Here is a 27,701-nt window from a genome sequence, read left to right as displayed (position 1 = left end):
AGAGTGGATATATGTATATGGATAGCTGATTCACCTGAAACTAATACAATATAGTAAATCAACTGTACTCCAATAAAAATTAAAAAAAGAATCTGGAGGCAGAGGCTACTACTGTCTGCTGTTATCTAAGCAATGCTGTCAAGAACTGGAAAGGAATTCCTCTCTCTGTCTCCCCACCTGTCTCCCTGTCAGCCTCCCACTGGCAGAGCTGACCAGGATACCCTGGCGCAGGGGGCGTGTGGGGTCTGCGGTTCCCACAGCTAGTTCAAGCATCCCAAAGTGCTGAAGGGTGGGTTTGATGCTGAGAAGAATAGATCAGTTAACTGAACAGATATCATTGATTAGAAGACAGCTCACTATCTACCCCTTAGCAAGAAAATCTGACAAACTACAGCACAAAGCTTTAACATCTTTGCATTTTCCGCAGATTATTACCCTCTGCGCCATCAAAGTATTGTGAGGCAGTATTTCTGAAAGAGCACTTTGCTTTTGTCTCTTGGATTTTTCTTCCCCATAAGATACACATTCCGCAAGCTTTGATGCTGGCGCTCTTGTAGTCTTACCAAAAGATGTCCACTGAAAGGTTTCAGACAACAAACAGTTTGACAGGCTGAATTGCGTGCCCCCAAAAGGTGCATGTTGAAGTAGTTCAGAATGTAGTTCTGTTTGGAGATAAGACGTTTAAAGAGGTGATTAAGGCAAAACAAAGCTGTTTAGATGACAAGAGAGATAGGGGAGCAGGTACGCAGGAAAAAGCCTTGTGAGGACGCAGGCAGAGCTGTCTGCAGAACGGGGACAGGGTGCAGAACCACCCCTGCTGGCACCTTGACCTTGGACTTCCAGCCTCCAGAACTGTGGGAAATAAATGCCTATTCTTTTGTGACGGCAGCCCTAGCTAACTGACACAGCCAGGAAGACGTCTCAAATGGCATTTAAACCGAATACATGAAGGACCATCAATTCACATAACTTGACGAAGTGTCCACGCTGTGGTCAGGCAGGCAGTCAGATCTCTGTCATCACCATAGCTTGGCCAGTTATAAGATGCACTGCAGTTACTGAAATCTAGAATGAGAAATAAATGCTCATTTTCATCTTAAGAAATGCCGTCATTCCTTCAGTGTTTGACCTGTCACATGTTACAATTCCCTGTCTGGTCTGTTCTCGACAATTTGCTCTTTGTTTTCCATTAAGACTCTTCAGTGAGTTCTGAATACATGGGTTGAGGTGAATCTAAGAGCTGTATTTTTTACATGGTCATTGATTCAGGAAATCTGAATAAGAAGAAATAGATAATTCAGTTGTTGTTATTCAGTTGACCAGTCATGTCCAACTTTGTGACCCCATGAACCTTGTGACCCCATGAACTTCAGCACGCTAGGCCTCCCTGTCCCTCACCATCTCCTGGACTTTCCCCAAGTTCATGTTCATTGCACTGGTGATGCCATCCAACCATCTCATTCTCTGATGCCCTCCTCTCCTTCTGCCCTCAGTCTTTCCCAGCATCAGGGACTTTTTCAGTGAGTCAGCTGTTCGCCTCAGATGGCCAAAATACTGGAGCTTCCGCTTCAGCATCCGTTCTTACAATGAGTGTTGAGGGCTGATTTCCCTTAGGAGTGACTGGTTGGATCTCCTCGCCGTCCAAGGGACTCTTAGAGTCTTCTCCAGCACCACAGTTCAAAGGCATCAATTCTTCAATTCTGCGGCGCTCTGCCTTCTTTACCGTCCAGCTCTCACCACTGTACGTGACCACTGGGAAGACTGTAGCCTTGACTATATGGACCTTTGTCAGCAGAATAATATCTCTGTCTTTCAACACACTGTCTAGGTTTGTCATCGCTTTCCTGCCAAGAAGCAGTCTCTCCTGATTTCACGGCTGCCGTCACCATCTGCAGTGATTCTGAGCCCGAGAAGAAGAGCTCTGTCACTACTTCCACCTTTTCCCCTTCTATTTGCCATGAAGTAATGGGGCTGATGCCATGATCTTAGATTTTTTATTTAGTTTTAAGTCAGCTCTTTCACTCTCCTCCTTCACCCTCATCAAGAGGCTCTTTAGTTCCTCTTCACTTTCTGTCATTAGAGTGATATCATCTGCACTTCTGAGATTGTTGATGTTTCTCTCACCTATCTTGATTCCACCTTGTTACTCATCCAGCCCAGCATTTCTCATGATGTACTCAGCATATAGATTAAACAAGCAGGGTGACAGGAGACAGCCCTATCGTACTCCTTTCTCAATCTTGAACCAATCAGTTGTTCCATACAGTGTTCTAACCGCTGCTTCTTGACCTGCATACAGGTTTCTCAGGAGACAGGTGAGATGGTCTGGTATTCTCATCTGTTTAAGAGCTTTCCACAGTTTGTTATGATTCACACAGTCAAAGGCTTTAGCGTAGTCGACGAAATAGAGGTGGATGTTCTTCTGGACTTCCCTTGCTTACTCTATGATCTAACGAATGTTGGCAATTTGATCTCTGATTTCTCTTCCTTTTCTAAACCCAGCTTGGACATCTGAAAGTTCTTGGTTTGCATAATGATGAAGCCTAGCATGCAGCATTTTAAACATGACCTTACTAGCATGGGGGATGAGTGCAATTGTCTGATGGTTAGCACATTCTTTAGTACTACCCTTCTTGGGAATTTGGATGACCTTTTCCAGTCCTGGGGCCACTGCTGGGTCTTCCAGATTTGCTGACATATCGAATGCAACACCTTGATGGCATCATCCTTTAAGGTTTTGAATAGTTCTACTGAAATTCCTAGCATCCACTAGCTTTATTGACAGCAGTACTTCCTAAGGCCCACTTGAATAATTTAGTATTGACTGGCAAATTAAAAGTAACCTGTGTGGGTGTAACTTTTAATACACATGTTGGTAATCCTTTTACCATAGAATAATCTAATCTGTGCAAACAAATGGGGCCCTAAAGGTGCCAAGTGAGGGACAGCTGTGGCTGAGGAGGGCAAAGTGCGAAGACCCAGTCCCTGGACTGATCTGACTTCTGTATGCAGAGGGATGGCTGGAGTGTGGGGAGTTTTGCGGGATGGAATTTAGCAGCTAGTTTGGGTTGTGTTCTTTAATCTAGTAGTTAAAACATTAACATTTAAAATGACTATTGCAAATATCAAATTCTGCCAAATCCAGAATGTGTATGAAAATATGCGCTTTGTTTCTTTCATTAAGCTGCCACCTCTGTATCTCCTGGATGTCCTTATTCATTGCCTCTAAGGCTTCGAGAGAAAAATGCACCTTTGAAAAATATGTATGCACATTAGCAGAATATTATGGAGCTATCATAGAGAACAATAACCCTTAGACAAGGGATTTCAGCTTTTGCCAGTTGGAGAACAGTGAGTCATTTTCTTCTTTGCAATCTCATTGGGGTGAAATGTTCCCCGTACAAATACTGTTCCCAAACTCTAATTAAGCAAATGACTTCTCATTTTCCGCGCTGAATTTTTTCTTTAATGGTCTTCTGGACTCTGTTTCAATGAGATTATTTTCAGACGCATTCAAGGCTCTGCCCCAGTTCCCAAAGCTCCATCACCCTTTGGCTTCTTCATGCATTAATCCATTCAAGTAGTGTGTCAGTTAGAAGCTTTTGGTTGCAAATAAGAACATGGGAGCCAAACGGCTTTAACAATAGAAGGGATTTATTGGCTCACATTACCAAAAAGCACAGAGGTGAGGCAGGTGTCAAGCATGGTTTATTGAGGGTTCTCCTTTCTTTTTGCTTTGCTTTCCTAGCTTAGTTTTCTGATCCCTCACAAGATGGTAGTCAGCAGAGTACAATTTCCCCATAATTACTGAGCAAAATTGCTGAATACTACACAGAGGGGACAACCCTACAGCAAATCCTTTGTCTAAGATAAATGAATATCTACTGGCAACAGCCAAGATATGTGAACAACTTAAGTGTCCATCAGTGGAAGAATGGGTAAGGAAGATGTGGTACCCACACATGCACAAACACACACACACACACACATATACACACAATGGAAAATATTCAGCCATGAGAAAGGATGAAATCCTGCCATTTGCAACAATATGTATGGAGCTAGCAAGTAGCATGCTCAATGAAATAAGCCAAATGAGAAAGACAAATGCTGCATGGTATCACTTAGATGTGGAATCTCAGGAAAAAGAGGCAAACTCATAGAAACAGAGAAGAAAAATGGTTGCCATGGGCTGGCAGGAGGTGAATGAAAGAGGGAGATCTTGTACAAACTTTCAGCTGTAAGATGAACAAATCTGAGATCTAATGTAAAACATGATGACTACAGTGGATAACACTGTATTATAATATTTAAATTTAATGAGAGAGTAGAACTTAAATATTCTTACCAAAACAAGGTAAATGATTTGATTGTTGTGTAACTAGATGGGAAAAATCCTTCCACAGTGTATACTTACAACAAGTCACCACATTGTACATATCATTTATTGTTTTTTAAATTGAAATATATAACTGATAATTTTGTGTTAATTGCTGCTGTATAGCAAAGCATTTCAGTCATATGTATATATATTTATGTATAGTCTTTTTTAAAATATTCTTTTCCATTATGGTTTATCACAGGATATCGAGTGTAGTTTCTGTACAGTAGGACCTTGTTGTTTATTCATCATATATGCAGTAGCTCACATCTGCTAACCCCAAGGTCCCACTCCACCCCGTCCCAGCTCCCTCGCTCTTGGCAGCCACTGGTCTACTCTCTGTGTTCCTGATTCTATGTATGTTTTGTAGATGAGTTCGTCTGTGTCACGTCTTAGATTTCACATATAGGTGATGTGATACAGCATTTACTTTTTTTCTTTCTAACTTGCTTCGCTTAGTGTGATAATCTCTAGGTCCGTTCATGTTGCTGCAGATGGCATTATTTCATTCTTCTTTACAGCTGAGTAATATTCCGTTGTATATGCGTACCACATCCTCTCTGTCCCTTCGTCTGTCGTTACGCATTTAGGCTGTCTCCATGTCCTGGCTGTTGCCAGAAGTGCTGCTATAAACATAGGGGTGGCTCTGTCTTTTTGAATTAGAGTTTTGTCCAGATACATGCCCAGGAGTGAGGTTGCTGGATCATATTGTAACTCTACATTTAGTTTTTTAAGGCACCTCCATACTGTTCTCCACAGTGGCTGCACCAATTTTATATTTTAAATATTAATGCCTTACAATTTTGCTTGTCAATTATGCCTCACTAAAACTGAAATTAAAAAACAAAAATGTATTTGGTTTATCTGGCAAATGGCCTTTGGCAAAAGAGTTGGGAATTCTGTGATTAGTTTGCCCCATGAGACTGTGCCCTGGTGCTGGGGTGGGAGGAGGGGAGTAGAGTAGACATTTGGGGTTCCCAACAATGCAGGTTCATGATGACTTTACTTTCCTCTTTGTGTTGTTTTCTTTTCCCTACTTTGTCATTTTTTCCTGATTTTTTTTTTCACATGACTAACATCTTTAGCTTCTCTCCAAGTTTCATTCATTAAATGTCTTGCCACTTGGTCTTGCAGCATCAAGAGCATTCTGGTGAAGACTCCCTCATCCCAAGCGGACAGTGGCGTGCAGATTTTGTAGGCTCCTTCTTCAGTCTCATTATCAGCTCAATCAGCTGCTTTCAATGGAAGGTAGGTTCCTTTTCTCCTACCAAGTAAAACACAAGGAATGAGAAAAGCAAAAGCAGGTTTTCTCTGCTTTCTCCTGATGCTCCTTCTCACGCTGCCCAGACACAGTGGAGAAGCAGAAGGCGGTGTGACAGGCTGGCTCTTCACAGCTGCTCTCCGCCCTCAGGGACCAGCGACGCCTCGGCCCCCGAGCCAGCGGGCTTCCAGGGGGCTAGGGACCAGGCCCACCTCCCTCAGGTGGTTTGGGAGGGCGAGCCCGAGTGGGGCGGGCCTGGGGTTACCATCTCACAGGAGAGCCAAGTAAAGCCCAGATTGTTAAGAATGGCCAAGAATTCAGGGGCTGCTCTGGGAAAGCAATCATCCAACAATCCTGTCAGATTGTATTACTGAGAGCCAAAATAAATTAAATTTTGAATATGTCATTTGTCCTTAAACAAAAACATGTTTCTCCCTTCTTGTATCTTCGTTCTGGCAGGCTTTGGCCAACTGAGGACCATCTGGTGACCATGGTTTTCTGAGTATCCCATAAAGCATCCAGTGGACCTGGGTGGTTATTTGTAAACTATTAACATTTAATTTATGCATTGTTGTATTTTATTTTAAATACTACCAGCTGTGTTGTTCTTTTTAGACTAAAGACTCAGTGAGTCCAAAAATTAACCCCTTTTTAATTTAGTTTTTTTTTAATCAGAGTAATATAGGTACATAACTTTAAAATCTAATAATATTAATTTTAGCAGTATCGCTGATGCTTACCTGTCCATTGGCTGAAGCACTTATAGGAAGTTCACCCCAAGCTGAATTGTCCTGAGGATACCTGAAATATGCCAGTGCATGTACATGTGTGTGCTAAGTCGCTTCAGTCACGACCGACTCCTTGCAACCCCATGGACTACAGCCCTCCAGGCTCCTCTGTCCATGGGATTCTCCAGGCAAGAATACTGGAGTGAGTTGCCATTTCCTCCTTCAGGGGCTCTTCCCGACCCAGGGATTGAACCTGAGTCTCCTGTGGCTCCTGCATCGGCAGGTGGGTTCTTTACTACTGGAGCCACTCAGGAAGCCTGCATACTGGTGTGTAACTATGGAGAGAGCTTGGTAGGGGTCCCACTGAGGCAGCGTCTCCTGTGTGCTGGGCACTGTTCTAGCTGTGTCTGTGTTAACATGATGAGCTCTCGTGAAATCAGCATCGCAATGACCTCCATTTCAGACAGGAAAACTGATTCTTAAATGATGTGTCCAAAGCCACACAGCTCATAAATGGAGCCACTCTTCTAATCCCTACAGGCCAGACTCACACTGGGGGCTCTGGGTAGATGACACCCCAGAGAAAGTGTCTGTCAGAGGGAGAGAAGCCTGGGACTACTGACTGGGTCTCCTATGTTGTAAGTTAGTTTTCAAGCACCACATTATGACCCAGGTATGTACGAACACTCTTTTGCATGTCAGTTTGTGAGCACACATTTCTGCTGGGCATACCAGACAGTGAAATAATTACATCACATAGTAAAAGTTGGACTTCCCTCATGGCTCAGATGGTAAAAGCGTCTGTCTACAAAGAGGGAGACCCAGGTTCAATCCCTGGGTCGGGAAGATCCCCTGGAGAAGGAAATGGCAACCCACTCCAGTCTTCTTGCCTGCATAATCCCATGGACGGAGGAGTCTGGTGGGCTACAGTCCTTGGGGTTGCAAAGAGTCGGACACGGCTGAGCGACTTCACTTCACTATAGTAAAGTACATTCAGATTGGGTACATGCTGCTCAAGACTATCCTAAAAGACCAATTTATACTCCTTTCATCAGCAATATTTGACATTTCCAGTCAGGCCCCATACATGTCAGAAGTTGAGTTACAACATCAATGTGAAATGTCTTTCTCATTTTAGCGGATTGTCAATGGCGTGCATCTCTTTGGAGTTTTAGTTTACATTTCTCTGACGCCCTAATGAAGTTGATTGTCTTTTCATATGTCTATTGGACACTTGGATTCCTGCTTTTGTGAAGTGATTGTTCTGATCTCTTGCCTATTTCTCAGTTTGGTCCTATGAATGATATTTAATAGACTAGATGATAATCTGGGGCCATATTTTTAAGAGCATGCCACAATCTCCCTGTTGTTTGGCTATACATTTTCTCTGTATATAGTAGCTGCAGCTTATTGAGTATAACTGAGTGGTTCTAGAAAGTTGCTTCAGGAAAAACTCTCTCTCTGCTTTCCTCCAGAAATTAAAAAGCTGTCATAAATAACATATATTTTTTGGCAAATGGTATTGAACACCTGGCATGTTAGTGGGGCATTTTCTTCTATCCCAAGGGCCATATGCTCCCAGGTGACAACTTTGAGAATGCTTACCTCTTAGACAAATGCTGACCTGTCCCCACTTGACATATGGTGAGTGTAGGTGGACCCTTGCTGCCCTAGAGGGCCTCTGCTCCCCGCTGCTTTCCTGGAGCAGTCAGCAGGCCGCTGGGCACGTACATATGGAAGACTTGCAGCAGTGACGCGTGCCTTCCTAAGAGGGCAGGAAGCCCAGCTCTTGTCAGTGTCTGGGCTGGAATCTTTGGGAAATGACCTTAAAAACGCAGACCTTCAAGTGTTGTTTTATCATTAAAAGGCAAGAGTAGAGATAACAGGAACATTAGTGGTAGATATGTATGAGTTGCTCAACCTCTGTGAAACTCAGTATCCTTATCTATGAAATGGGATAAGTCTGCAGGACTGACTTCAAGGTTGCGGTGAAGCTAGAGACAGTGCATGCAACACACTTAATCTGGGCAAGTGTTCCCGTGTGAACAAGGGCATAAGGGCTTGTTTCAGTGAGCTGTGCTGCATGGCAAGCCTCACCAACACTTGGAGGCCTGAAAAGTCCTCAAGAAGCCAGTGTCAAGGTGTTGGCTAGCTGGCATGTCTCTGGAGGCTTGGGGGAAAAATCTACATCCAGGCTCATTGGGTTGTTGGCAGAATCTTGTTTTCCTTTTCCCTGCTGGCTGTCAGTAGGGGGCCCCACACGGTGTGGCTTCTAGAGGCAGTTGCCCCCCACGGTCAAACCAAGAGCTCACTGAGTCCTGCTGAGACCTCAAATCACTCTTGTTCTGTGAGCCATCTAGAGAGGTGGACTCTATCTTGTAGGCAGCATGGAGGTAAAGCCCAGCTCTGACCTCTCAGACTGTGTCCGTGTGCTCCCAGCGGCCGTGTGGGTGTCTCTACACTGAGGACTCTTCTGGAGCCTAGAAAGGCTGCTCTGCCTGTGTCTGAAAGTCCAGAAGAACTGTGGGCATGGCTTTCCTTAGCCATTGGTAGAACAGTCCTTAACCGCTGACAGATGGTGGTGGATCAGGAGCCCAGATCCTTAGTGTCCTAGGAACTTCCACAACAAAATGCAGTACGCTGGGGGCCTTAAAACAGCAGAAATGTATTCTTTCACAGTTCTGGAGGCTAGAAGTTCAAGATCAAGGTGTTGTCATGAGGACCATGCTCTCTCTGAGACTCTAACCAGAAACCTTGGTTGCTGGCAGTCCTTGGTGTTCAGCTGTGTCACTCCCATCTCTGCGCCATCTTCACAAGGCGTTCTTCCCAGCGTCTTCCCATCGTCTTCTTGAAATGACACCTGCTCTATTGGATGAATGGCCCGCTCTGTTCTCATGGGACCACATCTCCATGTAATTAATTCCATCTGCAATGACGCTATTCCCAGATAAGATCACAGTCTCGGGTCCTGAGGGTTTGGACTTCAGCATTTCTTTGGGGATGTAATTCAGCCCAGAACACTAACATGGGAATGTGCTTTGGTGTGAACGTTGTACTGTTTCCCGGAGTCTCCACAGGGGTGAGCTCCAGTCGCCCCTCTGGTGCCTTGCTCCTTAACTCTTGTTGGCCACCTTCTCTTCCCTCCCCCCTCCCCCCCTCCATCATTCCTACTCCCCTTCTGGTGTTTTCTTTGTGTCCTAAGTAAACTTTCTATCCTGGAGTCCTTGTCTCTGAGGGTCTGTCCCCAAATAATTTGTTTCTGTGGGAACCCAAATAAAAGTAATGAAGAAATTTTATGGTGGGTTGACCCATTCAAAAACTCTCCTTTTGGACTTTAATTGAGCCTGTGATGATGTTTGGGGCCTTATGGGCAGCACTTGAGAATTTACTGGCGTTAAAAAGAAGCAGAATGATGTCAGATTTATTTCCATTCTGGACTGGAGAGAAAAGAAACAGGTCCTATTGTACATGGGTGGTGTCTTGCTCTCTGTAAATCCTGTTGATACCTGCTTCCCCAGTTGTAATTAGAGCCAGGAGGTTGCATGTCTCCATCAAGCACCCTGACAGATAGTTCTGAGCCCTTCATTGTATTATCTGAGATTTATTCTGTTTATAAAATGAGTCCTGTAGAGGTTCAGCTGTGGTCAATTTAAGGATCATGCCTTCCTGTGAATTAGCCTCAGAATTTGTTATCCTCTTAGCCTACCTACAGATTTCCTAAACATGTAATTTACACAAAAAAGAAAATTCTTTGTTGCAAGCCCTCCATCCATTTAATTTTGTGCTTAAGAAATACAATGCAAGGAGCTGTTATTTCACAGCAAGAAAGCAGAAAACAAATTCTTATTCCTTAAAAATAAGAGCAAGAACAAGAATAACAGGAATAACGATCACTCCATCAGAGACTGGCCATGGTGTGAATCCAGGTGGGGAAAGGGGGTGGTGGGTTGGGGGTGCAGGAGGTTATTTCCATAGCTCAGTCTCTGTCTCTTGGGCCTGTCAGAGAATTACCCAGGAGTCCTCATGAATGAATGGGCATAAACCCCTTTCGCATTTGAGGAATCGTTTGTGACAACCTTGAAACCAAGATCTAGAGGAGTGAAGAAATATGTAGTCAACCCATTGACCCCGCGTGACGGTTCTTTCTGCTTCGTTGAGCAGCAGAATCCTTGAGACCCTGCCCCCTGTTTCCTTAGCCAGCTCCCCTACCACAGACGGAGCCCTGCGCCTGAGGGTCGCGTCTGGCTGGGCAGGACACCTGAGGTCACGGCTGTCCCCTGTTTTCCCCGGTGGCAGGCTGACTGTTGGAGCACGGGGGAGGGACCTGCTCAGAAGGCTCAGTTTCTGGTGAGGTGTGCTGTTTCCCTGCTGCCCCGGGGCTTACTGCTCATGCACTTCCATCAGCTGTAGTATCCGGTGTCATGTTCCTGTGTGGCTCATTTATACATGTATCATCAACTCCAAGCGGAAACTCTTCCTCCTAGGTTTACTAAAGGAATGAGTCGCTTAGAAATTTCCTAAGCGGAGCTACATGACAGAGGCTAAAACCCCAAGGGACAAGCTTAAAGCAGAACATACACATTAAAGATGAGACTGACCAGCCAGGAAAACAAGCCCCATAATCAGATGCTAAGGACTCTGAGTATGCAGTAAGGAAATATGCAAAGAGTCCCTCAAGAGCCATTGCTTTGCCCCGGTCTCTGTTACCAGAGATGTGCTTATGAGCTGATTCTGTTTCCTTCAGCTGGGCAGATGATAGCATCCTCTGAACAAGCAATCTGGGAGTAATGAAGACGGGAGAAAAGGAAACTAGGGTGAACAGGTCTCAGCAAATGTGTTTTCGCCCAGTAGTAAGCGATGCTTTGTATCAAATAGAGCTCAATTCCTAGTGAAGGTTATTTTCACAAAAGCATCTGTTTTACCCCCTGAGGCGTGTGTGTGTTTAATTGACTGTTATCCTCACAGCAAACAATTCCATAGCCAACACGGCATCAGGCTTGGGACGGCTGTCATGTCTCCAGCGTGCTCTTCTGGTGGGATGCTAATAGTGTTACCCGCGGAGCATCACTAAGTGGTCTAAGTTAGAGCCGTCCTGGGCCTGGAAGAGTGCTCTTGTGTACTGGCTGCAGACCAAGCAGAGAGGTTTATTTTTTTCTGGGTTAATAAGTAAAGCAGGTGGCTAGCATTTTGCCTTGAGGATTAGAAGGGGAAAGCCTCTGTAAAGATGCTGCTGCTGCTGCTAAGTCGCTTCAGTCGTGTCTGACTCTGTGCGACCCCATAGATGGCAGCCCACCAGGCTCCCATCCCTGGGATTCTCCAGGCAAGAACACTGGAGTGTGTTGCCATTTCCTTCTCCAGTGCATGAAAGTGAAAAGTGAAAGGGAAGTCGCTGAGTCGTGTCCAACTCTTCGTGACCCCATGGACTGCAGCCCACCAGACTCCTCCGCCCATGGGATTTTCCAGGTGAGAGTACTGCAGTGGGGTGCCATTGCCTTCTCCGTCTGTAAAGATATAGTGAAAGAAAACATTATATGGTCACTAACACAGAAACCAAGGATCACTTCAAGTGGTGTACAGAAATCCTGAAAGAATTCAACTGCCACTGTGCGTAGAGCTCCCATTTTGCCTAACGCCGCATGGACTCACAGGTGTACTTCAGCACAATGCTGTTAAAGAGCCGTGCCCACATTTCAGAGACGAGAAAATAGATGTGAAATATGTTTCAGATCACAGACACGTGAGAGTCAAAACAAAGATTCAAAACGAGACTCTGCAGATCTGAAGTCTTTGTAGGACACTGCCATGCAGTGCCTTAGTACAGAAAGGAGCAGGACAGAGCCTTATGTGATGTGTTGGCAAGCTTGCAGAGTGGAAGAGGATTCCAAACCAGAAAATTATCACAGTAGAAGTGCAGGCTTGTTACCAGGTTCTGAATGAGAAGCAACCTGGATGGTATTCCAATCCACTGGATATTCTTATGCTTGTAAAGGAACAGCTCTCTTGTTATCCTTTAGGAATGCATACACTGAAAGCATCCCTTTCAGGTCCGTCCCAGACACTGGGAACCCAAGGCTGCTGTTTGCAGAGCAGACGCATCCTGGGCCAGCAGGCACTGATGCGGATGGTCGTCAGCAAGGGCTCGTTCCTCTGCAGACGCTCTGCTGTCTTTGATGAACCAACGTTGCTGTCCTCAAGGAGCTTTCACTTTAGGCCAAACAGCTGTAAACCTGTGAGAACAGACCAGCCTCTGCGTTTTCACGGGAGCCCCTGCAGTTTCTCACGTGGTGAGATCAGAAGGGTGCAGGTTTATAAGGGACACGCAGCTGCTCTTCTCATGTCCTGGACAGCGCGTCACCTGAGGTGGATGTGACGAGACCCTCAGAAAGACTTTGTGAAAGGATTCAGCGTTTAAACAAGTGAAAATCGCACCTGTGGTCTCACTGGGGAGACCGTACTTTGAAAACTTCATTCTTGATTAGATAGAGGGTCATTGCAGATGTAATCAGTAGGAGACAGTCATGTTGGAGGATGGACCCTAATCCAATGTGACTGATGTCCTTATCGAAAGAGAATCTGTGGACACTGGGCACAGACAAGCACACAGGGAGACTGCAGTGTGAAGATGAAGGCAGAAATCATGAAAAGGGTTCTGTTTCTGGACATAAATTAGAGGCTCAGACTGTAAAGAATTTGCCAGCAATGCAGGAGACCCAGGTTCGATCCCTGGGTTGGGAAGCTCCTCTGGAGAAGGGAATGGCAACCCACTCCAGTGTTCTTATCTAGAGAATGCCATGGAAAGAGGATCCTGGCAGGCTACAGTCCTTGGGGACGCAGAGAGTTAGACACAACTAAGTGAGTAACACTTCTTTTTCTTTTTTCTTTTCTGGACATCAGTTGCTTACTAGCTAAGTCAGGAAGAAATATGCTCCTCCCACTGCCTGTCCAAGATATTATAAATCTTCCTCCCTGTCCTCAACCTGGCAGTTAGCAGACCCCACTGGGTCACCATCGGTCAGTGTATGAGCAGCAGAAAACAGAAATTGTCTGTAATCAAGCGAGAAGGAGCCGGTCCAAGTCTGAATTTACCCCAGGGGATCTTCAGAAAGGGCAGAATGAAGGCAAAGGTATGCAAATAGAACCCGGCAGGGGGAAAGATTAAATGCTGTTATTTGACTGCATAAAACTCTTCATGTTTAATAAATGCTCACAGATCTGGGAAGGAAAGTTTGAGAGAAAACAGTTATAAATAGTATTCCATCTAAGCAGCGTACGCCCAGAGGCCAGCACTGGGTCTCTGTATTTATACCAGAACAAGAGCCCTTACTTTGATTTCTGGTCTAGTGCCTTGGTTTTTCTAGACTCGAACTGCTAACTTATTCTGTTGCACTGGTCTAGCGTCCCTTTCTGGTATTAGCATTGTTATAGCCACGCTTTCCGGGAAACAGAGTCACTCAGAAGGACAATGCAGATAGTGGAGTGCAGTTTATTACGCCGGCGGGCCCAAGGCAGAGTCTCCTCTTAGCCAAGGACCCCGTCCAGCATTTGTGAAAATCTTTTATACCCCATGCGTACGTGTCCAGACCCACCACCTACCCCATGTGTACGTGTCTAAACCCACCACCTACCCCATGTGTACGTGTCTAAACAGTCAATAGTCAATAAGCCCGCAGTTACATTCCAACCAGTTAATAATCGATAAGCCTGTGATTACATCTTGACAGATACGAAAAAAGTTTATGACCTGTCCGGAGACAGGTGTGATTACGGTATGCTTCCTCTTAGGCAATGAGTAGCCTGGATGTGATCTTCAGGATTCCTCTGTCTGGAGGGGGTCTTATCCTTCCATTGTCGTCCTCACAGGCACTAAGCAGAGAGTTCAGAGTCCACTGGAGAGGCAGTCGAGCACAGCCAGCACGGACAGGCCTGAGATGGAGTTCAGGCCCTATGAATTCCTTCTTCAGCATCTTGAGAGTTTCTTTTGGGAGCCATTCCAACCTTCAGTGATAATCTAGGTACCTTGGGTGAAACTCCAAATCCAGGAGAAACATGTGACTCAAAGCTGATCACTTGGCATGTTCCACAACTCATCAGTTTCCTAACTTTGATCAGTCTGAGATGAGACACAATGGTCCAAAGAGACCCAATTGTGATATTGTTTTTAAGAATTATTTTTTAATTGAAGGATAATTGCTTTACAGAATTGTGCTGGTTTCTGCCGAATATCAAGTTGAATCAGCCATAAGCATACGTTTTTTTTTTTTTTTTAACCTAGAATATTGAGAAAGAGAAGCTCTCTTCGTGTTGGAGTTGATTTCTGAGTGGTGGGATGATACCTGGAGTGGTGGGGCTTTGCCACCATGAGAAGGGGCCATATGATACAGGAAAGCAGAGAGCAGCAGTGGGGAGAAACTGAGTCCTGATGCTGCAGGAAGGGGGACCCCTTCCAGACTCCGAGAGTGGGCTCTTGTCTGACACTCAGAAATTAATTGTCCAAGGAGACACATGTGATGACAAAGCAAGAGAATTTACTGGGGAAGGGCGCCCGGGTAGAGAGCAGCTGGGTGAAGGAGCCCAGGAGGACTGCTCCGCCATGTGGCTCCAAGTCTTGGGTTCATGGTAATGGGGTTAGTTTCCTGGTTGTCTCTTGCCTGTCGTCTTGCTTGGTCCATGTTTGTTCTGACTCAGGGTCCTCCCTGCTGGCAGGTATATCCCTCAGCCAAGATGGACTCGAGGGCAGAGGATTCTGGGAGATTGACAAGACATTTTATGAGCTGGCATCTTCTTGCTTTTGGTCCCTCCCAGATTCTCCCAGTTAGTTTTTGGGACCAGCACCATGTTCCTTGTCCAGGCCTCCTATTGTGAGACAACTCATGCAGGTGGTCCTCATCATGCCTATCGAGGCAGGCGGTTTTGGTCAACGGTTCCCTGACACTGATGCGTCACTGACATGCCTGAAGTTAGCTTATCTCTGGACTTTTTAGGTCCTACTCTAGCAGATAATCTTTTATTGCTCAAGCCACTGCGGGTGAGGCCATGTTCAACATTGGAATCCTGATGGATATACATCCCACATCTTTTCTAGAGACTAGAGTTGTCCCTGAACCTCAACCAGCCTGCCTCAGGTCCTAGCATCAAACCTCTGTGGTTCTGCGGGCCTCCCTAAATCTTCTACTCTGGTCCTTTAGATAAGTGGTCTCAACTTGAGGGTGATTGTGCTCTTGAGGGGACCTCTGGCAATATCTGGAGACATTTTTGTTTGTCATAAAGGGGGTTAGGTGGATACAGGCTAGGAATGTTACTAAACATATTACAATGTACAAGATAGCCCACTGCAACAAAGAATTATCCAGCCACAATGTCAACAGTGCATGTGATGTTGTGATTTATAGTAAGAAATAAATATTTGGTTTTTATTCCCATCCCAGCACAGATCTCTTGTAATTTCTTAAAAAAAAAAATTTATTGAAGTATAGTTGATTTACAATGTTGTGTTTATTTCTTCAGCACAACAGAGTGACTCAGTTTATATATATATATATATATATATATTCTTTCTTAAAGTTTGTTTATTTATTTATTGTTTTTGATTGTGCTGAGTCTTTGTTGTTGCACGCGGGGTTTCTCTAGTTGCCCTGAGCGGGGGCTACTCTCTGGGTGTGGCGTGCAGGCTTCTCTTTGCAGCTGTTTCTCTTGTGGAGCATGGACTCTCGGGTGAGTGAGCTTCAGCAGTTGTGGTTCCCGGGCTCTAGAGCACAGGCTCAGCAGTTGTGATGCATGGGCCTGGTTGCTCCACGAACTGTGGGGTCTTCCCGGACCAGGGGTTGAACCCATTTCTCCTGTATTGACAGGGTTCTATCCCTGGATCAGGAAGATCCCCTGGAGCAGAACATGGCTACCCACTCCAGTGTTCTTGCCTGGAGAATCGCATGGACAGAGGAGCCTGTGGGCTACAGTCCATGGGGTCACAGAGTCAGACACAACTGAGCACATACACCAGACACCGTCTCTGTTGCTGCAGATGGCATTGTTTCATTCTTTTGGATGGCTGAGTAATACATGGAGTTTCTTAAATGCTGTGAATGGTAAAGTTGCCTTTTGTTATGTTAATAAGGTGACTTTTGTAAAGCCCGGAGGTAACCAGAGGGTGGAGGTGCTGGTTGTCAGGGAAACCCACCAGGATTCGAGAGCTGAAACTGTCAGCGCCAGCCCTAGACTGAGTTCAGTCACCAGTGGCCAGTGACTAGTGAATCATGCCTGCAGATGAAGCCTCCTAACACCCAAAAGGACAGACATGGAGAGTGTCTTACTTTTTTTTTCTTGTTTATTTATTTTTAATAGAAAGATAATTGCTTTGCAATATCATGTTGGTTTCTGCCATCCATCAACAAGAATCAGTTGTAGGTATTTGTATGTCCCCCCCCCCTTGAACCTGCCTCCCCCTCCCTGGAGCGTTTCTTTTGGTAAACGTGTGGGCATGCTGCCAGAGTGCTGGCGCCCAGAGCATGGAAGCCTGGCCCCCCTTCCCACAAATCTTACCCTTTGCATCTCTTCCATCTGGCCATTCCTGGTTACATCCTTTTGTAATCAATCTGGGATCTAGTAAACTGGTCCTGAGTTCTGTGAGCCACTCTAGCAAAGTAGTAGATCGTTGGGAGGGGATTGAGGAAGTTTGAGCTGTGTAGCCAGTTGGCTAGAAGCACAGAAGACAACCTGGATTTTTGATCTACTTCAAAGGGGTGTTGGACGTCTTGAATATGGTCCAGAATGAACCGGAGCCTCTAGAGTTGGTTCATGACAAGTAACGTTCATCATCCCAAACAGCTATTTTTAGCACAGCAATGCACCATTTATAAGGGCAGTGGAGAATTTGTATCAGATTCTGTATGGTCTAAAAGAACTTGAGCTTTTCCTGCCTTTCAGGTCTGTGTGTGCACATGTCTGTCGCTTACAGAGATCTTCCCTTGGAGAAACAGACCATGGTCATGCCTTTGTGGCTCCATGATGTGGTGAGTGTGGACACTGGCTGACAGGAGGCTGATTACAAATGGAGGGGAATAAATGCAGATAGATGCTCTGGCTAGAGAATCCTTGCTACGTGATTTTGGAACCGCTTGCCCGTGTGTGGTAGATAACCTCTCAAGGTGTCCCTTTAACATTATCAGGCAAGCAGCATATTTCCAAGCTTAGAAATTTGATCGAAAGAATGGATTTCTGTGTGTGAACAAAGGACAGGGAAGGATTACAGGGGAGTGTGTTTGTCTCAGGTGAGTCAGATGGAATGCTTTGTGGCTGCTGTTTTGGAAAGCTGGTCATGTATTTTTGGCTTGGGAAACCTCCGTTCTGACACAGTTCCCCTGGAGGACACATCGCAGGTGCTGCGAGAAGGGAAGCCCCAGCTCTGATTTCTCATCAGATCACTGCAGGCCACAGAGGTGGGCAGGAAAGGCCTTTCAGTTCTAGTCGTAATAATCTAGAATTCGTGTGGCCAAGGACTCCAGCTTTGTAAACTTAGTTTTTTAACCTCAAAGGTGTCTTTGGGGGCTTCCCAGGTGGTGCTAGTGTAAAGAACCTGCCTGCCAATGCAGAAGACAGAAAAGATTTGAGTTTGATCCCTGGGTCGGGAATCTCCTGTTTACCACTGAGCCACCGGGGAAGCCCAGCTAAAGCATTATACATGGTATTTTTGTTGACCATGTTTAATTCTGCAGGGAAACTCTTCGGTTGCATGTGAATGCTTGTCCCTGCTCCAACTGTCTTCCTTTAACCATCCTGCTTAGTATCAACTTGTTTATTTCCACAGATGAAAGAGGGAAGAGGGAAGAGAATGTCTTCCTGAGCAGTCTGATCAGTTTTTAAAAACTGACAACCGTTATATGTGTAATAGGTCTGAACAACAACAGCCTAGTCATGTATGCATCACATTTAAAAATCCCCTACAAAGAGCAGTATACATGGTCAGCCCTAGTTTTTTTGTCATTTCATTAAATGTTTATATCCTGGAGTGAATCCATTTTAGTACATGTAACATCACCTTAGTTTTTTTTTTTTCCTGATTTTTTTTTTTTTTTAATCTGAGCCGCATTGCTTTACCATATTGTGTTGTTTTCTGCCATCCGTCAACATGAATCAGCCACGGGTATACATAAGTCCCCTGCCTCCTGAAACTCCTCCCATCTCCTCTCCCATCCCACCCCTCCAGGTTGTCACAGAGCACTGGGTTGAGTCCCCTTTGTCGCACAGCCAATTCCCACTTGCTGTCTATTTTACATAGCGTAATGATGCAGCCACATTGGGCTTCCCCGGCGGCTCAGCAGTAAAGAATCTGCCTGCAATGCAGGAGCTGCAGGAAACACAGGTGTGATCCCTGGTCAGGAAGATCCCCTGGAGGAGTTCACAGCAACCCACTCCAGTATTCTTGCCTGGAGAATCCTATGGACAGAGGAGCCTGGCAGGTTAGTCGGTAGGATCGCAAAGAGTCGGGCACTACTGAAGTGACGTGGCACACACAGCCGCTATGGAGCACAGTATGGAGATTCCTTAAAAATCTAGACACAGAACTACCGTATGACCCAGCGATCCCACTATTTAGCATATACGCTGAGAAAACCATAACTGAAAGAGACACGTGTACCCCAATGTTCATTGCAGCACTTGTTACTACCTTAGTTTTTAAAATAATTTCATGCTGTTACATATCATGGAACTATCATAATTTATTTAATCAGACTCAAAGCAGTGAGCATCTAGGTTACTTCCACACTTTACACACTGCAAACAACTCTGTAAGGCGTGTTTGTAGGTTAATTTACAGTCTGCAAGCTACCTATAAATATAATATTTGAATTTTCCCAAGTCCCACGAAATTCTAATGGGTTTGTAACACAGATTCCGAGGTAAGTGAGGAGAAACTGGGAAGGTAGACTGGCGGGGGTTAGGGGGTTAACTCCTCCTCCATCCCTGCCATTGCAAGCACCACCCCTCAGGGTTATTCTTCTTCTCACTGTTAGGTATTTCCCTTAATACAGCATACTGGTTCAGCCCCCTGCCTGCTGCCAGAAGCACTTCTCTGCGCTGAGCACCTAACAAATTTCAACTCACTTTTTAAAATCGGGTTGGCCAGAAAGTTCATTCGGATGTTTTCTGACCGCTGTTACAGCTGAGAGTCTCGGGTCCCAGGTCCCAGCCTGTCTCAGAATCAGCTCCTTCTCCGCAGTGCCCTCTACTTTACATATTTTATCACGATTATGTGTGTGCCTGGCTGTCTCCCCACTTGGACTCTGAGCTCCTGGCAGGTTGGGACTGGGACTGACTTGTTTTCCCCTCTTTAATGCTAAGCAGACTGTCTCTGACATATAGTCCCTCAACTAATGTTTGCTAAATGGCACGGGGAAAAAAAAATTCTAAGTCAATTTGGTTGTATTTAAAAGAGAAAACTGTTAGGGTCTGAAGTCAAGTGTTAGTCTTAGGTCTTTAGGAGTTGGTGTGGAGCTGCTTTAGTAGAAAAAGCCTGGGAGAGATGGTGAGATGAGCTTTCCATCCTGTCTACCGTGTAGGTTTTGATATTTTATTTTCTCTGACAGTCTTCAGCTCCTTGGTGCTTCGACTTTGGAAGTTTCATTAACTGGAAATTTTCAGGTTTTGAGGAGACATAATAAAATTAACAGAAAACATAACACTGACACCAAAGTAAAAAAAAAAAAAAAAATCCCAGGCAGAAAAGAAAGGGCTACCAAAAACAGGTGTAAGAGACCTAAAATATTTGGTGTAACGAGGTTTGATAAGGAACATGTATCTATATGAGACCATCCAGGGGGAAAACCTTGCTTCAAGGATGCTGAATTACCATTAACTCTATGAGAGCAGGAATAAATGATTTCTGCTGTCAAAGTGTGTGTCAAAGAAGCTTTTTTTTTTTTTTTTAGTTTTTAGCTTAATTATCCTCTAAACTTCCAACAGTCTGAAATAATATTCTGAAATTATTTTTTTTTACAACCATGGATTACAGGAAAATAAACCCTCAATTTAAAAAAGTTAACTTAAAATAGAATGTTTGATTTTTCAAAAAATAATTCCACCATACAAAAAGTTAAGCTTGAATTAAATAACTTTTCTAGTACTTAAATAGAAATTTCTCCTAAACAGAAGTATTTTAAAGTCCAAATTTGTAGTTGTTGCTATAGTGACAAGCAAGGACTTGTAAACCAGGATATTAATGAGTGTCTCGATGTTTTAGATTAATAATCAGAATGGAAATATTCTATCCCATTTAGCATGGGCCCAGTACTCTCTTGAAATCCCTTTTAAGCTTATTCAAAGCCCCTTTGTAAAGATAATTATCATGCTGTTATTGCTTTTGATATTTTGCACATGATACAAAATTTAAAAAGTACAAAAGAATAGACTGTGAAAATGAAGTTTTATTATTTCCTTGTTTTTAAGGAACTCATCTTCTTTCCTTGAACACCAGTATAGAACATATCGTTAATGCTTTTACTGCATAATCCTGTACTTACTCCTATTTCACAAATGGCAGCTTACTCTATATACCCTGTCCTGCTTTTACTTTTGGGCACTAGAGATTGCAAATCTTTCCAAATACCTCATATAGAGCTGCATAGTTTTACAAATACGTTAGATTCTACTCATTGGTTATGCCATAATTTATCTTAGTCTACTGTGGATGATGGACTTTTGGATTGTTTGCAATCTTTTGCTTGTAGGAAATGGAATGTAAATTCATTATTTGGCATTAGTGGGAGTAGGATGTAATTAGTGAGTTAAGGAACATGTAATTTTAAATTTTGATAGATAAAGCCAAACCACTTCCCATGAAGGAGACACCAGATCAATATTGCTCCCAGACATAAATAAGGCTGCCTACTGCCTGTGTACTTACCACTCAGTACGGACTTTAAAGTTAAAGTTACAAACTTTAATCTTAGCAAAACTGAGCTGTAAAACTGTATCTCAAATACACTTTTAATTTGCATTTTCTCTTTATAATGAGATCAAGCATTTTCAGCCAAACAGAGCCACTTATTTTTCTTTTTCATACTATTTATTAGCCATTTAAAACCTCACAACTTTATTGAAATATAGTTTGAGTTGGTTGGTAGTGCTGTTTAAGTCTTCTGTATCCTTGCTGATTTATTATAAAGTAGCTCTATCAGTTATTGAATCTTGGTTATTGAAATCTCCAACAATTTCTGTTGAATTGCCCATTTATTTCTCTCTTTTTTTACCGCCTTCTTTTTTGTTAAGAAAAATATTTTCGAAGTACTGTTTTAATTCCTTTGTTGATTTGCTAAACTTTTTTTAAAAAGTGATTCCCTCAATGGTTTCTCTAGGAGTTATAAAATGTATCTTAATTTATCACAATCTCCTATAGATTAAGACTAACTCAATTTTCATAAAACACAGAAACTTTGCTCCAATGTAGCTCTGTTCCTTTCCTCTTCTTTATCTCACTATTCTAATACTGCTGCTGCTGCTGCTGCTAAGTCGCTTCGGTCGTGTCCAACTCTGGGCGACCCCATAGACGGCAGCCCACCAGGCTCCCCCATCCCTGGGATTCTCCAGGCAAGGACGCTGGAGTGGGTTGCCATTTCCTTCTCCAATGCATGAAAGTGAAAAGTCAAAGTGAAGTCGCTCAGTCATGTCCGACTCTTTGTGACCCCATGGACTGCAGCCTACCAGGCTCCTCCGTCCATGGGATTTTCCAGGCAAGAGTACTGGAGTGGGGTGCCATTGCCTTCTCCAATTATTCTTATACTATAATTGTTATATCATTATATGTTACATTTCTGATTAGAAATCTGACAACACAGTGTTAATAATTATTACTTTATACAATCTGTGTGTAAGAAGTTAAGGGAAGGGGACTTCCTTGGCAATCCAGTGGTTAAAACTTTGAGCTTCCAATGCAGGGGATGTGGGTTTGATCCCTGAGCTGGGAACTAAGATCCTGCATGCTGCGGGAATATACTTTTAAAGTGTTTACTGTTTACCTACATATTTACCTTTCTGGCTCTTCATTTCCTCTCGTATATTTGAGTTATCATCTTGTGTCAATACACTTTAGGCTGAAGGATTTCCTTTTAGCCTTTTAAAGGCTCTTTTCCTCTACGTCCAAGAACTCCAAACGATGAATGAGTTCTTCAAGAACTTTACACTAGGGATAAATAGAGAGACTTGGCCAGGAAGACAGGCCAGCCCTTAGCCTGGAAATCAAGGTCATTCCCTGTTTAAGGGGAGCTTGATTATGACCAGATGGGAGGATCTTTAACTTGAATACAAAGTAGGAAACTGACTGAGGCAAGAGGTGGATGCCCCTCTTCCTTGCCAGGGTAAAGTGATTGGAGAGTCAACCCCTGTGGACTGAAACTCCAAAATATCGATAGCAGGACAATTGAGAGAGGAGGCTGACCCTTGCCCAGATAGACGATAAGAGACCGTTTTCAAAATCAGGACACTCCCTGACCACACATGCACAAAAAGTCTCCATGGTGGTCAAAGTGGAGTGATGCTAACTGATGCTCACTACCCACAAGCCTCTTCGGTGGGATTCATCTTCACTCACAAGGGAGGACCCTGAGATAAACCAAATATGGACTGTGAACCAGGCAAATCAAAATGATTGGCCAAAGGAAACCTGGGAGAAATGCCCCATAGAAGTCATTTAAACTGCCACGAGGGTGAGACTAGGTCTAGAGTCTGCCCATGTGTTTATCCACCCGTTTTGTACTCTTTTGGCTTACTACTTTCCATTTTTGTGGAAATTCATTTTCAGCCAAGAAAAGAACCAGGGCCCTTGTTGCTGCCCACTGGTCTAATGGCTAGGATTTGCTTCTCTCACTGCCGAGACCTGGCTTCATCTCTGGCTGGGAACCGAAGCCCTGCTTCAAGTCGCTGCAGGCTGAGGTCACCAGAGATCATGACCAAAAACCTGCATCCTAGGCTTGGGGATGCTAAATTCAATGTGACTTGAGTCATGCTGCAATGGAATATTCTTACTTGTATAACTTGTTTCAAGAAAACAAATGATTCCCTGTGATTGATGATGATTTTGCCCTATTAGATAAATAGGAGCAGACAGCCCATGGTTTAATGGCTCCTTTGTACTATAGGTTGGAATCTCAAACACATGACTAAATTTTATAAGAATGTTATCAAAGTATTTGATCCAAACATGTAAGGAACCAAAACTGTGCATTTCAAAAAGCATACTTTATAAAATTTGTCTAGGTGAAGGTTTGAACTAAATCGTGTATTAGCCAAAAAGAGACAGCACATTCAACAAAGAAAAATGAAAACAGAATTTAACAGCGCGCTGCTTCATTTCTGCATTGTTTACAATAAACAAAACTACGAATGAAAAGAGAGGACAATTGTCTTGACAAGACACAGGATTGATTTTCCTATATGGCTTTCCTCTTTAAAAGAAGCATTCAAATTCTGCCTGCACTAATGGGTGGCATAATCCCTGAATGCCTTGCTTGGTAAGCACGCTCTCTGAGTGCTGACTCTATTATTAATCATCTTAAATATCATCATTACTGTTACCAAGGCCCACAAAGGGTTTGTTTTTCAGTTTCAGGAGTTCTATTTTAAATCTTTTGCTCTACATTTTTCTTGGTGACACTTTCTTATTTCTTTGAAATTTATATTCCTCTCTTTTATTTTCTGAGAAATGTCATAAAGTATTTTATATCTGCTAACTTTTCCATGATGTTGGAAAGCTGTAAAGATTTTTGATGCTGAAATGAATCCCTTCTTAATCATTTTAGACATTTCTATAATAACATGTATACATAATTTCTCACTCTTCTGACTCATGGTACTGTAGAAATACTCCTTTAAGATTTGTGGGTGTTAGTCTCATTTTGTGGTAGGAGAAAAGCATACAGAGGAGTACAGCTATTTTAAGAGATGGGAGGATTTTGTGTATGTGTGTGTGGGGGGTGAGCTTAATGGAGGATTTTCATGCATTCAGCTTTGTGAGGAGACAGGCCCACCAAAAGTGATGGATCATGGGCTGACAACTTTTACTACTTGTGAAAGCAGCTTCAGGAGCCCTGGGGTTGGATGGATATTTGTTGAGGGCAGGATACATTCTCTTTTCCTAGGGACTCTGTCGAATTTTGCACTAAGAGTTCCCCAGAGTCTTGGTGCCCAGATCAGCTATACTGATTCTTCTTCCCATATCTGAGAGGGACAGGCTGTGTTGTAGTAGAACACCACAGAAGGGAGCAACCTATACAACAGCTGACTCATTAGTGCTCTGTTTGAAGCACTGATGCCCTGCGCTTAAAGCCGCAGGATCCTGACCCCATGGCTCCACCAAATATATGTCATCAAACAAAGATATATTGAGCAAGGGAATGAGGTAGGGTGTACATGATGTATTACTTCAAAGGGCTTAGTAGATATTGTTTTATAGACTGTTCATTTTTTTGATAAGGCAGGTATAGCTAAAATGGAGTTGGTTGTCTTTCTCTCTGAGAAAATGCTAGACCACTAATGACTTTTCCAAAACTTGAAAAAATATTTTTTTCAATTTACAGTGTTGTACTCCTTTCTCTGTACAGCAAAATGACTCAGTTATACACATACATATACAATCTTTTTCATATTCTTTTCAATCAAAGTTTATCATCAGTTCAGTTCAGTCGCTCATTCATCTTTGACTCTTTGCGACCCCATGGACTGCAGCATGCCAGGCTTCCCTGACCATCACCAAATCCTGGAGCTAAATCAAACTCATGTCCATCGAGTCGGTGATGCCATCCAACAATCTCAACCTTCTTCTTCCCCTTTTCCTCCTGCCTTCAATCTTTTCCAGCATCAGGATCTTTTCCAATGAGTCAATTCTTCGCATGAGGTGGCCAGAGTATTGGAGTTTCAGCTTCAGCATCAGTCCTTCCAATGAACACCCAGGACTGATTTCCTTTAGGACGGACTGGTTGGACCTCCTTGTAGTCCAAGGGACTCTCAAGAGTCTCCTCTGGCACCACAGTTAAAAAGCATCAGTTCTTCAGCGCTTGGCTTTTTTTATGGTCCAGCTCTCACATCCACACATAACCACTGGAAAAAAAAAAAAGCTTTGACTAGACAGACCTTTGTTGGCAAAATAATGTCTCTGCTTTTTAATATGCTGTGTAAGTTGGCCATAACTTTTCTTCCAAGGAGCAAACATCTTTTAATTTCATGGTTTCAATCACCATCTGCAGTGATTTTGGAGCCCTGAAAATAAAGTCTCTCATTGTTTCCATTGTTTCCCCATCTGTTTGCTGTGAAGTGATGGGACTGGATGATCTTAGGTTTCTGAATGTTGAATTTTAAGCCAAATTTTTCACTCTCTTCTTTCACTTTCATCAAGAGGCTCTTTAGTTCTTCTTCACTTTTTGCCATAAGGGTGGTGTCATCTGCATATCTGAGGTTATTGATATTTCTCCCAGAAATCTTGATTCTAACTTGTGCTTCTTCCAGCCCGGCATTTCTCATGATGTACACTGAATATAAGTTAAACAAGCAGGGTGACAATATACAGCCTTGGCGTACTCCTTTCCTGATTTGTAACCAATCTGTTGTTCCATGTCTAGTTCTACCTGTTGTTTCATGACCTGTATACAGATTTCTCAGGAGGCAGGTAAGGTGGTCTGGTATTCCCATCTCTTGAAGAATTTTCCACAGTTTGTTGTGACCCACACAGTCAAAGGCTTTGGCCTAGTCAATAAAGCAGAAGTATATGTTTTTCTGGAAGTCTCTTGCTGTTTTGATGATCCAGCAGATGTTGGCAATTTGATCTCTGGTTCCTCTGCCTTTTCTACATCCAGCTTGAACATCTGGAAGTTCATGTACTGTTGAAGCCTGGCTTGGAGAATTTTGAGCATTACTTTGCTAGCGTGTGAAATGAATGCAATTGGGTACTAGTTTGAACATTCTTTGGCATTGCCTTTCTTTGGGATAGGAATGAAAACTGACCTTTTTCATTATTCCCCTACAAGATGGCAGAGTAGAAGGATGTGAGCTCATCTTCTGTGAGAACTCCAAAATTACAACTCACTGCCGAACAACCGTTGACAGAAGAATGTTGGATGCCACCAAAAAGATAGCCCATGTCCAAGGGCAAAGGAGAAGCCCCAGCAAGATGGTAGGAGGGGCAAAATTGCATTTAGAATCAAACCCCATCCCTGCCAGAGATGCTCAGAGGGCTCAAACAAAACCTTGTGCACACCAGGAAGCCCCACAGAGACTGAGCCAGACCGGCCTTTGAGTGTCTGCTGCAGAGGGGTGAGTCAGCAGTGATCTGCCACAGGGGCAGGGGCTTTGGGTGCAGCAGACCTGGGTATGGCTTAAGCCCTGTTGAGGAGGTCACCATTAACCCTACCATAGAACTTACACAGGACTGGGGAAACAGATGCTTGGAAGGTACAAACAAAACCTTGTGCACACCAGGACCCAGGAGAAGGGAGCAATGACCCCACGAGAGACTGACCCAGACTTGCTTGTGAGTGTCCAGGAGTCTTTGGCAGAGGTGTGGGTCGGTGGTGGCCTGTGGCAGGGTCGGGGACACTGAGTGTAGCAGTGTGGGCATGGGACCTTTTGAAGGAGGAGCCCGTTATCTTCATCACCTCCACCATCGTTTGGCCTCAGGTCAAACAACAAGGGGGGAACACAGCCCCGCCCACCAACAGAAAATTTGATTAAAGGTTTACTGAGCATGGCCCTGCCCATCAGAACAAGACCCACTTTCCCCCACAGTCAGTCTCTCCCATCAGGAAGCTTCCGTAAGCCTCTTATCCTTATCCATCAGAGGGCAGACAGAATGAAAACAACAATCACAGAAAACTAATCAAACTGATCATGTGGACCACAGCCTTGTCTAATTCAACAAAACCAAGAGTCATGCACTGTAGGGCCACCCAAGATGGACAGGTCATGGTGGAGAGTTCTGACAAAATGTGGTCCACAGCAGAAGGGAATGGCAAACCACTTCAGTATTCTTACCTTGTGAACCCAATGAACAGTACGAAAAGGCAAAAAGATAGGACACTGAAAGATGAACTTCCCAGGCCAGTAGGTGCCCAATATGCTACTAGAGAAGAGAGGATAAATAACTCCAGAAAGAATGAAGAGACGGAGCCAAAGCAAAAACAACACCCAGTTGTGGATGTGACTGGTGATGGAAGTAAAGTCTGATGCTATAAAGAGCAATATTGCATAGAAACCTGGCATGTTAGGTCCATGAATTGGAAGTGGTCAAACAGAAGATGGCAAGAGTGAACATTGACATTTTATGAATCAGTGAACTAAAATGTACTGGAATGGG

At 43.8% G+C, this 27,701-nt stretch overlaps 1 long non-coding RNA gene across 1 annotated transcript in view; it reads left to right on the top strand.

Moving 5' to 3' along the window:
* The window catches only part of LOC122432456, a 172,264-nt gene that overhangs the window by 124,017 nt on the left and 20,546 nt on the right, over nucleotides 1–27,701 (top strand). Inside the window, exon 2 of the long non-coding RNA XR_006266832.1 lies at nucleotides 5,516–5,629. This is a non-coding gene — a long non-coding RNA (uncharacterized LOC122432456). The remainder of the gene's footprint in view (nucleotides 1–5,515; nucleotides 5,630–27,701) is intronic.

The sequence above is a fragment of the Cervus canadensis genome, chromosome 31, assembly GCF_019320065.1.
Source record: "Cervus canadensis isolate Bull #8, Minnesota chromosome 31, ASM1932006v1, whole genome shotgun sequence".
Lineage (NCBI taxonomy): Eukaryota > Metazoa > Chordata > Mammalia > Artiodactyla > Cervidae > Cervus > Cervus canadensis.
The sequence above is the reverse complement of the archived record's forward strand: the minus strand, read 5'-3'. Positions and strand labels throughout refer to the sequence as shown.